The 12,936-nt window shown below is 50.0% G+C and overlaps 1 pseudogene; it reads left to right on the top strand.

Annotated features, from left to right (window-relative positions):
• The window catches only part of LOC141042824 (uncharacterized), a 278,307-nt pseudogene extending 265,637 nt beyond the window's left edge, over positions 1-12,670 (top strand).
• Positions 12,671-12,936: the final 266 nt, after the last annotated feature.

Below are 12,936 nucleotides of genomic sequence, written 5' to 3'. Positions count from 1 at the left end.
GTTAAGTGCTTCGGTGACTCGGATCTGGTGGCTCAACAAGTGTCCGGCACTTGGGATTCCAAGGACCCACTCATGGCAGCATATCGTCGTGAGGTGGATATTGTTGCAGGTCACTTTAAGGGTTATCAGGTGGATCATGTAGACCGGCGGAAGAATGAAGCGGCGGATGCTTTAAGCCGCCTGGGTTCCCAACGTAAACCGGTTCCACCTAATGTCTTCCTGGATGTTTTGCATAATCTGTCCGTCAAGCTCCCCGGTGAAGAGGATTTGGCTGTTCCTGATCCGGAGGCTCAGTTGGTGGCGGCCCTTCATGTTATCCCGGATTGGACGGTTCCATACCTAGCGTATATGAACCGGGGCGAGTTACCAGAGGATGAGAATCTGGCCAGGCAGATAATCCGATGGTCCAAGTCCATGACTATTATCAATGGAGAGTTACATCATTGCAGTGTGACACGGGCGTTTCAACGTTGTGTGTCTCCTGAGGAAGGCCGTGAAATTTTGCGTGAGATCCACGAAGGAGATTGTGTTCACCACGCCGGTTCAAAATCTTTGGTGGCCAAGGTGTTTCATCACGGTTTCTATTGGTTGACAGCTCATGCTGATGCCGAGGACTTGGTCAAAAGATGTGATGGCTGTTAGAAATTCTGAAGACGCGCTCATGTACCGGCTCAAGAATTGAGGATGATTCCAATCACCTGGCCGTTTGCAACTTGGGGGCTGGATATGGTTGGGCCTTTTAAGAGGTCCAAGGACAAGAAGACCCACCTTTTGGTGGCAGTTGATAAGTTCACGAAGTGGGTGGAGGCAGAGCCAGTTAGTAAGTGTGACGCAGCCACGGCGGTTCAATTCATCAAAAAGGTGATCTTCCGGTTTGGCTTTCCACACAGCATTATAACAGACAATGGTACCAATCTGTCAAAGGGTGCCATGAAGGAGTTCTGTCAACGTGAGCACATCCGGCTTGACGTGTCATCAGTGGCTCACCCCAGTCCAATGGTCAAGCGGAGAGGGCTAATCAAGAGATCTTGAGAGGCATCAAACCCCGGCTTATGGTTCCTTTGCAACGGACGCCGGGTTGTTGGGTTGAGGAGTTACCTTCTGTGTTGTGGAGCATCAATACCAAACCCAATAGATCGATAGGATACACACCGTTCTTCATGGTTTATGGAGCGGAAGCGGTTCTTCCTAGTGACATCCGTCATGACTCACCTCGTGTAGCGGCATACGTTGAAGCTGACAATGAGAAGGCACGGCAGGAAGCTCTTGACCTGTTAGATGAGGAGCGTGACATGGCGGCAGCCCGTTCGACGATTTATCAGCAAGATCCGCGTCGTTATCATAGCCACCGGGTTAGAACCAGAACCTTTCAAGAAGGAGATTTAGTGCTTTGACTCATCCAGGATCAGACGGATATGCACAAGCTATCCCCCCCTTGGGAAGGACCTTTTGTGGTCAGCAAAAATCTGCAACGGGTCATACTACCTAATCGATGTTCGAGAGCGCAAAGACTCACGTAAATCGGAGGAGGAGACCAACCGGCCGTGGAATATTGCTCATCTTCGGCCCTACTATACTTGAGCTACAGGCTCTGCTTATGTACATATTATGACATTGTATATATTATGATCAATATAATAAACCGGAACCTCAGCTAAAGCGGGGTATCTGTTGTTTTCTTACATCATGTGTGGTTACATGGAGCTTACACAGCGGCGTCCGGTTTACCCCTTGATTTAGCTTTTCAAAGCTTGATATTAGATCACTTGGGGGCTTGGTCGTATCCGAACCATAGCTACACCTCTTGATCGGTGCAATGCCACAGCATCACTTGGGGGCTTGGTCGTATCCGAACCATAGCTACACCTCTTGATCGGCGCAATGCCACAGCATCACTTGGGGGCTTGGTCGTATCCAAACCATAGCTACACCTCTTGGTTGGCGCAATGCCACAGCATCACTTGGGGGCTTGGTCAAACCCGAACCATAGCTGCACCTCTTGATCGGCGTAATGCCACAGCATCACTTGGGGGCTTGGTCGAACCCGAACCATAGCTACACCTCTTGATCGAATTTGGGGCCTGGCAGCTCGTGAAAAGCCTCGGCTACAACGGTTTTTTATTTGCCTTTTGCTGAGTTTTCTTTGTTTTCATAAGATTTGTGACATTTTTAAACCGGTGTTTATCAACCCGGTTAGGCTATCAACTACAAGTTGACAGTATACAATCAAATTATAATCCGGAGACTATCAGCCCGGTCTGGTTTTGACTCAAAGTCACCAGTATGGAATAAACTGGTGTTTATCACAGCCCGGAACGGTTTTCTGATAAACCGGCATTATATAACAGGAGTTACTTCTACTCTGGATTAGGGTTATTACCCTCATTACAAAGTTTGTCAGCCAACACTATGCCTAAAGGTCACAGGTACCATATATTTCTATATTTGGTTATCTTTTACAACCTTGGTTATAAACCTTGGTCATATATATATTTGGGTATCATAACCCGCCCGGTGGTAAACCGCTAGGGCGCTTTAAGCTTCTTATCTGCAGGAACAACTTGAATAAATAGATATGGATTATGAACATCATATCTTAAGCATGGCGAATTAGCACGCATCAGTTGCAGATAAATATGCACGAAGGCATAACAGACCAAATGTTTTAACTAGCCTATTACAAGGCGTTTCAGTGCCCAAAGGGATAATTGTTTCTCAATAAGAATTGAAGCACGTGGAAGACTAAACCGGCCCCCGGATTATGATTGTTTATCAGCTTGACCTGACGGCTGCGGATCATCTTGCACCGATTCATCTTCTTCGTCCCTACCCAGCGGCTAGAAGTCAACAGTTGTCCAGTCGATCCCAGTTAAGGCTTGGAACATAGCTTCGTCGCTTATAAGGGTGGACGGCTCAATATCAGGGGCATAAGTGTGCTTACGGATTGGAGGGATCAGGTTTTGAGCCTCAGGAGTTGGTGCAGCAACCCGCTTGTTATTGGTATCATAACTCGCCTGGTAAAATGAAAGATCAGCCTCTTCAGCAAGTTGACAAGCCAGTGGACGTACTTCCCGGTTTATGGCGCGGAGATCTTCAGTGCCAAATTCTGATCCATCTTCTTTTAAGCTTGGGTAGCCTTTAGCCACGTCCGTCGGATCAAGATCAGGCACCCATGCTTTTGCCCGGGTTAGTGCGGTCAGAGCGCCAGCCCTTGCAGCAGACCTCTTTAGCTCTTCTACCCGGGGAGGTAGCATAGATAGCCTGTCTAAAGTATCCTTGATTAACGTCGGGGGCGGCTTATTGTGAGAAGCGGTGCAGATAATTCGTTGTGCGCCGGTATACAGTTGCTCTATCAGCGTGTAGGCAGCCTTCAGCTTCTTCTGAACATCAGAGCCCAGATGACTAATGCGAGTTCCTGCATCATTACAAACATCAGTAAACCGGCAATGCATGGGAAGATATGTTGAAAGTATAAAGCAAGGATGCTTACCGAACACAGCAGCAGTCATGGTTGTATTTGCCACTTTACACCAGTCAGCTCGTCTACCACCAGTTTGAGAGCTACTTCTGCGTCTTCAGCTCTTTTCCGCAAAGCGGATTTCTCTGTGTTCCAATCCGCCTGCTCCTTGGCGAAGCTCTCCTTTAGCTTTTCCATAGCGGCTAAGGCGCTCGTCAGCTCATCTTTTGCTTTGGAAGTTTCGGCCTGTTGGGACTTGATGTTCTCTTGCAGATCAGCGGTTTGGCTTTCCTTCTTGCTCAGTTCAGCCTATACAGAGACAGATACATAATGAGTTGACAGTACATATTTGAAGTACCAAGCGCATAACAAGTTATGCCCTTGATACTTGGGGGCTAATGCATATTTGCTCCTTATCAGAAATTTCTACAAGTCCCAAGCACAATACAAGTATTAATCTTGGCACTTGGGGGCTAATGTGTGTTTGCTCAAAAACTATTGGTATGGGAATTCTTATACAGTCCCGGTTCATCTTTATAAAGTTAAACCGGCCCTTGGGGGATATACCGGTGAAAGAGCAGTATGGCAAATTTTAAAGGAACCGTTTCATCATAAAGAAGTAATCCGGTCCCTGGAGGCTAAATATGCAAAGTTAAGTTATGACAAAAGTCCCGCTTTAGATAGGTATCATAAACCGTCACTTGGGGGCTACTAGGAGTTGATAAACTACAATTGGACAAAAGAGAAAAATAGTAGTTACCTCATATCGCTCCTTCATCAAGTTTACCAAACTAGCTTCGTAATCACGGCTAGTATACGGACGGTTCAAGAAGCCAGAGTGAATGTCTTGAGCATTGAGATGGGCGTAGCTTGATAAATTGGCATTCCATTTGCCTTTGCCGATAGCAGAGAGATCGTCCTTGGCAGTATGCTTTGACAAAGCGACAGGGTTGCCAGGAGTGGTGTGGCCAGTGCCAGTAATCATAATGTCATCATCTTGGTCATCAGCAGCCTTCACTAGAGTTGGCAGTTTGTCAGTATTCTTAACTGGACTGACCGGTTTGTCATCAGTTCGGACAGGGCTGGTTGGCCGGTCTGCATGGCTGGTAGTGTCAACTTGCACTTGTTCGGCAAGGAAGTCATGGTCTTGAGGCGGCGGATCGTTAAGCATGTCGTCAACGTTGGTTTCTTCTGGATCTGGCGTTTTTTCTCGTTAAACAGCTACATTGTCATCAGCCGGTTTGCTTAGCCGAGCCTTCTTGCTGGGTCTCGGCTTGGCGCTGAGAAAAGATAGACATGAGAATCAGTACAATATGAAAAGATAACACATCAAGAATAAACACACGTGCATAGCTCACCCAGGAACTGTTTTGAGGGGTGGAAGCTGTGTGGCCGATGACTCGCCAGAACATGAGTGAGAAGTACCCTGATAATTTGAATCAGACGGGTTAAGAGGCTGGCGGAAACAACCTGCTTTGGGGTATGAAGTATCAATGGGATAAGAGACCTCTGATCGGCGTTTCCGAACCGGACTGTTCGGTAAAACGGCGGAGGTAACTACCTGGCCGTTGTGCCAGGTTGTACGGTGAGCCTCGTGCTGCTGCGTCTTCAAAAGAAAGTTTGGGTCCAAGTAAGCAAGAGGGTGAGAAAATTTTACTTTCCGGTTTGCTTGACGAATTTTTTATGTTGGCAAAGGATCTGAATCAGAGGAAAGAATGGTTACCTCTACGTCCTCAGCATGACTGCCTTCAGGTCGTCCTGATAATAATCATTGTCAATGAGATGTACGAAAAATGAACCAAGAGAGTCAAGTTCTACCTCTGGTTCCGGATTACCCACATCATCATCATCTGGTAGATCGGAGGATGCAGTGGTCCTTTTTTGGCAGGTTTTTTAACAACCTTGGTCTTTGGACGAACTGGCTTGACCGGTTTGTCTCGCGGCTTTGCCGGTTTGTCCTGTGATGGTTTCTTGTTCCAGAACGGATCATCACCCTGTCAGAAAATAATCACACTTTCAGAGAATATTTGGACAGAAGCAACTTCAGATAAAAGATTATATGATTATTATAGCTGGTGGTTTGTTGAAGGTGCAGAAAGGGAGTAGTCCGGTTTGGGCACAGACAGCCTCTGGTTTGTTCAATATCTTTTTTACAGCCTCAATGACTTCTGCATCTGTAAGCTGAATGTCAATGTGCCGCTGAGCATCCTTCAAACTCCCTGTATACTCACACATCAAACCGGAGCGCCGGCTTAAGGGCAGAATACTCCAGCTTATCCAACAACGAGCAAGATCAACTCCTGTCAAACCGTTTGCCATGAAGGCTCTAAGCTTTGATAATTGAGGAGCATAGTTGGCCCTTTCTCTTGCAGTCAACCTCTGAGGAAATGGATGTGTGTTGCTCAGGCGTTCAGGACGGTAACCCGGCAGGGGGTTTTCATCAGGTGGAGATGTGTCTATGCAATAAAACCAAGTCTGGTTCCATTCTTTGGGGTGACTGTGGAGTTTGGGATGAGGGAAGGTCACTTCTTTCCTTTTCTGAACCGCCATTCCACCCAGTTCCGTATTGGGTCCATCCGAGAACTCTGTGCGACGGTTTAAGTGAAAGAAATCCCTAAGAAGTTCGACTGTAGGTTCCTCTTGCAGATAAACCTCACAGAAGACTTGGAAGTGGCAGATGTTGGTCACAGAATTGGGACCGATGTCTTGAGGGCGCAGCTGAAAATTGGCTAGTACATCTCGGAATTTTTTTGAACCGGGAGGGCTAAAACCTCGTCTGAGATGATCAGCAAACACGACTACCTCTCCATCCTTGGGTGTAGGAGGATTTTCCGGGCCAGGGAGCCTCGAGTGGATGACATCTTTCTTGGCTAAAGCACCCGTTTTAACAAGATTGTTTAACTGTTCTTCGGTTACTCGAGAGGGAGCCCAATTGCATTCATAGACTTGCTTGGCCATGGCAATGGAAATCTGAAACATGATTATTGCCGGTTTAAGATTTACAGTGGACAACTATACAGCAGTATAAGGAGACAAGCATATTGATAAACCAGAATTGGTTATTCGTAAACCGGAGTCTGACAATGGAAACAGTACAATGATGAAAGCATTGGCGGTTCAACAGGGGACTAATGGTATCTACTGGGTCATCATTTGGTATATGAAGTTAAACCGCCCAATCTGGTATTAAAGATGTATAAGTGAAGGGAAAAACATGTTTCACAAGTTGGCATTATAATTTTGGATCTACCGCATGTCAGAAAATGAAAATATATTCAGACCTAAATATTGGTACCGAAGCAGTTGATGAAGGTTCAGATGGGATTTTCTACTTAAACGAGATGCAAGGATGGAAAAGAAGGGCTACGGCTATCGCCGTACAGGATAAATATCAAGGTTTGAATCAAAGAGCTATTGCACAACGACGAACGCTGACGAACACTGAAACCCTAATGACAGATCTATGGCGGAAGGAAAGAAGGCTTACCGATGCTGATGGAAGAGCGGAGAGGCGCCGCGATTCTCTGGTGCGTTCAGGGTGATGCAGCGGCCTTTGTCGAAGCAGAGAGGAAGGACGACGGTGGCGGCAGAGCTCGAGGGTCGGTCGGTGCGAGGAAGACGACGACGCGAAGAGGCACGAGGGGGAAATGGAAAGACCCCTAGCCCTATTTATAAGGGTAGAAAGATAAGCGTCAGGTGCGAAAATCGAGGAGCCTAAATTTTGGATATGAGGCGGAGCTGTCGCCTCGATTGTCGGAGGCTCGTTAATGACGGGTGATGTCACGGCGGTTTACCATGATCCTAGAAGATGATGTCACGGCGGTTTACAAGAGTAAGTGAAGATGTTGAAGAAGAAATTTTCTTAAGTATTGAGGATTGACATGAACCAGTTCAAATCAATCTGGGGCCTAATGTTGGGGATATTACCACTGGGCGTAAATCGGCCAGGAGAGGCCGGGTTAACCCCATAAGTAGTTCATCTGTATCTGAAGTCCATGAAGACAGACGGTGACGCTTCATGAAGGCCCAGGGCCCAAAGCCGGTTTAAGGCCTGTAGACATAAACCGGCATTGATATGTAAACTTGTGTTGTAAGATAGAAGTAGTAGAGACCGAGCCGGACACTATTATGAGCCGGCCTCGGATTCTGTAAACCGACGGGCGTCAACCCATGTATATAAGGGGACGACTCGGCGGCGATTCAAGGACAACAGACAACAACTCGAGACTCAGGCAAAGCGTATTCGCTCCCTGGTCATCGAAACCCCATCAATTCCATCACAACTAGACATAGGCTTTTACCTTCATCGTAAGGGGCCGAACTAGTATAAAACTCTCTTGCGTCCCTTGTCCGCTTTAACCCCTTCAAGCTAACCCATAGCGATGGCTCCACGACTAAGTCCTTTCTCTAGGACATCTGCCGTGACAAAACCACGACAGGTTGGCATAGATCGAGATTAGGATTTGTCACTCGGAGTATCGGAGAGGTTTCTCTGGGCCCTCTCAGTAATGCACATCATAAGAAGCCTTGCAAGAAAAGTGACTAATGAGTTAGTTGTAGGATGATGTATTACAGAACGAGTAAAGAGACTTGCCGGTAACGAGATTGAACTAGGTATGTAGATACCGACGATCGAATCTTGGGCAAGTAACATACCGATGGAGTAAGGGGATAACGTATGTTGTCATAACGGTTCAACCGATAAAGATCTTTGTAGAATATGTAGGAGCCAATATGAGCATCTAGGTTCCGCTATTGGTTATTGACCGGAGAGGTGTCTTGGTCATGTGTACATAGTTCTCGAACCCCTAGGGTCCGCACGCTTAACGTTCGATGACGATATATTATTATATGAGTTATATGATTTGGTGGCCGAATGTTGGTCAAAGTCCTGGATGAGATCACGGACATTACGAGGAGTCTCGAAATGGTCGAGAGGTAAAGATTGATATATAGGACGATGGTATTCGTACACCGGAAGTGTTCCGGAGGGTATCGGGTACTTATCGGGTCACCTGAAGGTGTTTTGGGTACCCCCGACAATCCTATGGGCCATATGGGCCTTGTGAAGGAACACACCAGCCCACAAGGGGCTGGTGCGCCCTATAATGCCATAGGAGGAGGAGAAGGAAAGGGGGGAAGGGAAAGGAAAGTGTCGATTACGATTCCCACTTCCTTCCCTCACCCCGCCTCTTTCCTTCCCCTTCATGCATACATGCAAAGGGGGGAGGCCGAATTGGAGAGGACCCCAAGTAGGATTCCTCCTACTTGGGGCGCCCCCTTGGCTGCCTCTCCTCCCCTCCAACCTATGTATTGTGGGGGGCACCGCTAGAACACACAATAACAATCGTTAGCCGTGTGCGGCGCCCTCCTCCACAGTTTACACCCCCAGTCATAGTTTTGCGGTGCTTAGGCGAAGCCCTGCGAGAATCACTTCACCATCATCGTCACCATGCTGTCGTGCTGATGGAACTCATCTACTTCCTCGATACCTTACTGGATCAAGAAGGCGAGGGACGTCATCGCGCTGAACGTGTGCAGAACTCGGAGGTGATGTACGTTCGGTGCTTGATCGGTCAAAGCTAGAAGAAGTTCAACTACATCAACCGCGTTGTCAAACGCTTCCGTTTACGGTCTACGAGGGTACGTAGACACACTCTCCCCCTCTCGTTGCTATGCATCTCCTAGATGGATCTTGCATGACCGTAGGAATTTTTTTGAAATTGCATGCTGTGTTTCCCAACAGTGGCATCCGAGCCAGGTCTGTGCGTAGATGGTATGCATGTGTAGAACACAAAAAGTTGTGGGCGGTGATAGTCATACTGCTTACCACCAACGTCCTATTTTGATTTGGCAGTATTATGGGATGAAGCGGCCTATACCAACCTTACATGTCCACGTACATGAGACCGGTTCCACCGACAGACATGCAACTAGTTTTGCATAAAGGTGGCTGGCGGGTGTCTGTTTCTCCTACTTTAGTTGAATCGAATTTGACTGTGGCTGGTCCTTGAAGAAGATTAAAACAGCAAACTTGATGAAACACCATTGTGGTTTTGTGCGTAGGTAAGAACGGTTCTTGCTAGAAGCCCATAGCAGCCACGTAAAACTTGCAACAACAAAGTAGAGGACGTCTAACTTGTTTTTGTAGGGCATGTTGTGATGTGATATGGTCAAGACATGATGTGATATACGTTGTTGTATGAGATGATCATGTTTTGTAAGTTATCGGCAACTGGCAGGAGCCTTATGGTTGTCGCTTTATTATATGAAATGCAAACTCTATGTAATTGCTTTAGTTTATCACTATGCGTTAGCGATAGTTGTAGAAGCAATAGTTGGCGAGACGACCACGACGCTACGATGGAGATCAAGGTGTCGAGCTGGTGATGATGGAGATCATGACGATGCTTTGGAGATGGAGACCAAAAGCACAAGATGATGATGGCCATATCATGTCATATATTTTGATTGCATGTGATGTTTATCTTTTATATGCATCCTATTTTGCTTAGTACGACGGTAGCATTATAAGATGATCCCTTACTAAAATTTCAAAGTATAAGTGTTCTCCCTGAGTATGCACCGTTGCGGCAGTTCATCGTGCTGAGACACCACGTGATGATCGGGTGTGATAGGCTCTACATTCACATACAACGGGTGCAAGACAGTTTTGCACATGGGGAATACTCAGGTTAAACTTGACGGGCCTAGCATGTACAGACATGGCCTCGGAACACTGGAGACCGAAAGGTCGAACGTGAATCATATAGTAGATATGATCAACATAGAGATGTCGATGGGAAACGACACCTATGGTATCACAAGAATCCCTACTACGGTTGTCGGGGCGCAGGGTTGCAAGAAGAGCAGGATTAGTAATCAGCACAAGGATCGTTTACCCAGGTTCGGGCCGCGAGGATGCGTAAAACCCTAGTCCTGCTTTGGTGGATGTATTGAGTGTTCTTGATCCTTCCAACTAGCTACGGTGGCTGGGTCGTTCCAAAGAGCCAAATCCTCCTCCGGTACACCATGGGCCTCCTTTTATAGTTGAAAAGGGCTCCCACAGTGGCACACAGGAGGTGGAAAGGCGTACAGTGCTACGAGCTTATCGCTCGTATTACAGGACAAGACGCATTTAATGCATCGCTTAGGTGTCCCCTTGCTTTATTGGGTACGGGAACGAGGCCCGTCCCGTCTGTCGCCGCTCCTCCTTGCTTCGACACGCGCCCTGGTCAGCGATGCATGCGGTGCCATGTAGGCAGGCAGGCAGCTGAGGTGGCGCGGTGGCAAAGTCTTCACGAAGATCTGCATGCCACCACACAGGCGCTTGATGAGTTGGCCTGGGAGCTGCATGTTGCCACGCAGGTGCCTGCCCAGCTAGTTGGGCTGGCAGCTGCATGCGAACGGCGATGGAGACTTGGCTGGTGCGGGCCTGGAGGTGGCCCTACTAGCGCCCTTGTCGAGGGCCTTGCCGGGTGGCCCGGCAAGGGCCTTGCCGTGGCGTGCTGTTGTCCCCGGCAAGGATCTGACCGGGGGTGTTGTAGCTCCCCTCGGCAAGGATCTTGCCGAGGATCGTTGTCTTTCAATCCTCATCTGGTCTTGAATATTGCTTGTCTTCACAAAGATCTGCATGCCACCATGGAGGTGCCTCCCGAGCCCTGGCCCAACGTGGTTGATGGTGTTGGAGACCGTGGGCTCAAGGGTGGTGTGCTCCGCTGGTGTTGGACGAGCTGCCCCGACAAGGGCCTTGCCGGGGCCGCGGAGGCTGCCCCGGCAAGGGTCTTGCCGGGGGAACCTGCTTCGTCTCTTTGCTCTTTTGTGGTCTCGGCCTTGGCGTTGCTCTGGCTGTCTTGGGCTTCAGTTTTACCTCGGTTCACCTCCCCTGTTCTGCTTGGTGTGGCCGTGGGCACGGCTCTGACTGTCCGTGCACAGGTAAAGGGGTACAAAGGTGCGCCCCTTCTTTTGTACACCGACAGGAGCCCCCGGACCTGGCCCACAAATAAGCGCGACCCGTTGTTGGGCCAGGCCCAAAACGGTGCGCGGGCAGGAGGGGCGGTTTTTACCGTGGTAATTTTCCGTCTGCTGTGCTTCCCCACGACCCGCGTTGAATGCGCGACGTGAAGGGGTGCGCGTGACGTGGGCGGCATGCGTGGGGCGGTTCCCGCATGCATGCGTCACATCATGGTAAAGAGGCGGCTCGGGCCTTCCCCGTAAAAAGAGGGAGGCGTGGAGGCGCGGCTCATTTACTAGATGGACTCGGGTCGCAGTCTTTAAGGCGCCCACGCCCCCCTGATCACGGGGCGGGGAACGGTCGCCTCACCCGTCCTTTCGACCCTGCACACTCGCCATGCGTCCTTCATGCGGGTGGCGAGCTGTGGAGGCAGGAAACCGGGCCGTCGCTGGTTGGTGCAGCGGGTCGGTCCCGATTCCCTGCGCCCCCGATGGCTGGATTGGCTGAGCGGGGCGGCCGAGCCCCGACCCCGTCCCTTTATAAGGAGAGGGAAAAGGGGGGATGGCACTCTGCACTCTTCTATCTCCTCCTGCTCCTGCTTCTTCCTCTCATCTGCCATGGAGAAGGGGAACCCCGGTCCCTCGATGGTGGCAGCGAGGGTCGCCGCTCGATAGCGCATCCCTCCTCCTCCTGAGCTCGCGGTGGCGGAGCCGGCCACGAGTGGAAGGGGGAGGGGGCGAGGTCGTGGCAGAGGTCGTGGTGCCCGGGGAAGAGGAGGACGGGGCGGCGCGCCGGCCTTGCCCCGCCAATGATGCCTTTCCCGATGGAGGGCCACGTTGGAGACCAGCCTCGCGAATTCTATATCAGGCTGCACCGGCCTCCGCGTCGCCCTCTTCGTCTTCCCGCCCCGTTTGCTCGTGAGATGGAGCGTGACCCGCCCCAGACCCTTAGATTGCACATGAGGGGCTGTGGGAATGGGGGCACGCGGGTCGACGTCGACTTCCCAGCTCCTCGGGTCATGTACCTCCGCCGTGGATGGAAGACGCGCTCACATCCAGAGCCTGACGGCGGGGCTCGTCCTCTACTTCAAATTAATGGAGGACGGCTTGCTCTCCATCAAGGTCTTCGGGGATCTCGGAACTCGCCTGAAGTGCTGCGTGGAGAGCTCCTCTGATGGAGATTCCAACGATGGAAGCTCTTCCTCGAGCGAAAGTGACGAGGAGGACAGCGGGGCAGATGATAGGGACGAGTCCGACTAGGCGTCGGACGCCCTGCACCTGGGCGGGTGTGGCAGCAGCAGCATCTGCACCTGGCCGCTCCTCCGGCGGAGTTTTGCCGGGGGAGGGGCCAGCTCCTTGAACTTCTCGGGGCCGTCTCCTTGGGCGGCACCGAGGTGTTCTCTTGGTGCTTTCTGCTGCTCGTAGTTCGCCTAGGCGCCCCTTTTGCCCTTCTGCTTCCTTGACCTGCCTCCTGAGGAGAGGGACAAGAAAGGGATCACGGGCATCTCATCTCTTTTTTAATCTGT

Source organism: Aegilops tauschii, chromosome 3 (assembly GCF_002575655.3).
Source record: "Aegilops tauschii subsp. strangulata cultivar AL8/78 chromosome 3, Aet v6.0, whole genome shotgun sequence".
In the NCBI taxonomy this organism is placed as follows: Eukaryota; Viridiplantae; Streptophyta; class Magnoliopsida; order Poales; family Poaceae; genus Aegilops; species Aegilops tauschii.
Note: the sequence above shows the minus strand (reverse complement) of the source record. Positions and strands in the feature narration are given on the sequence as shown.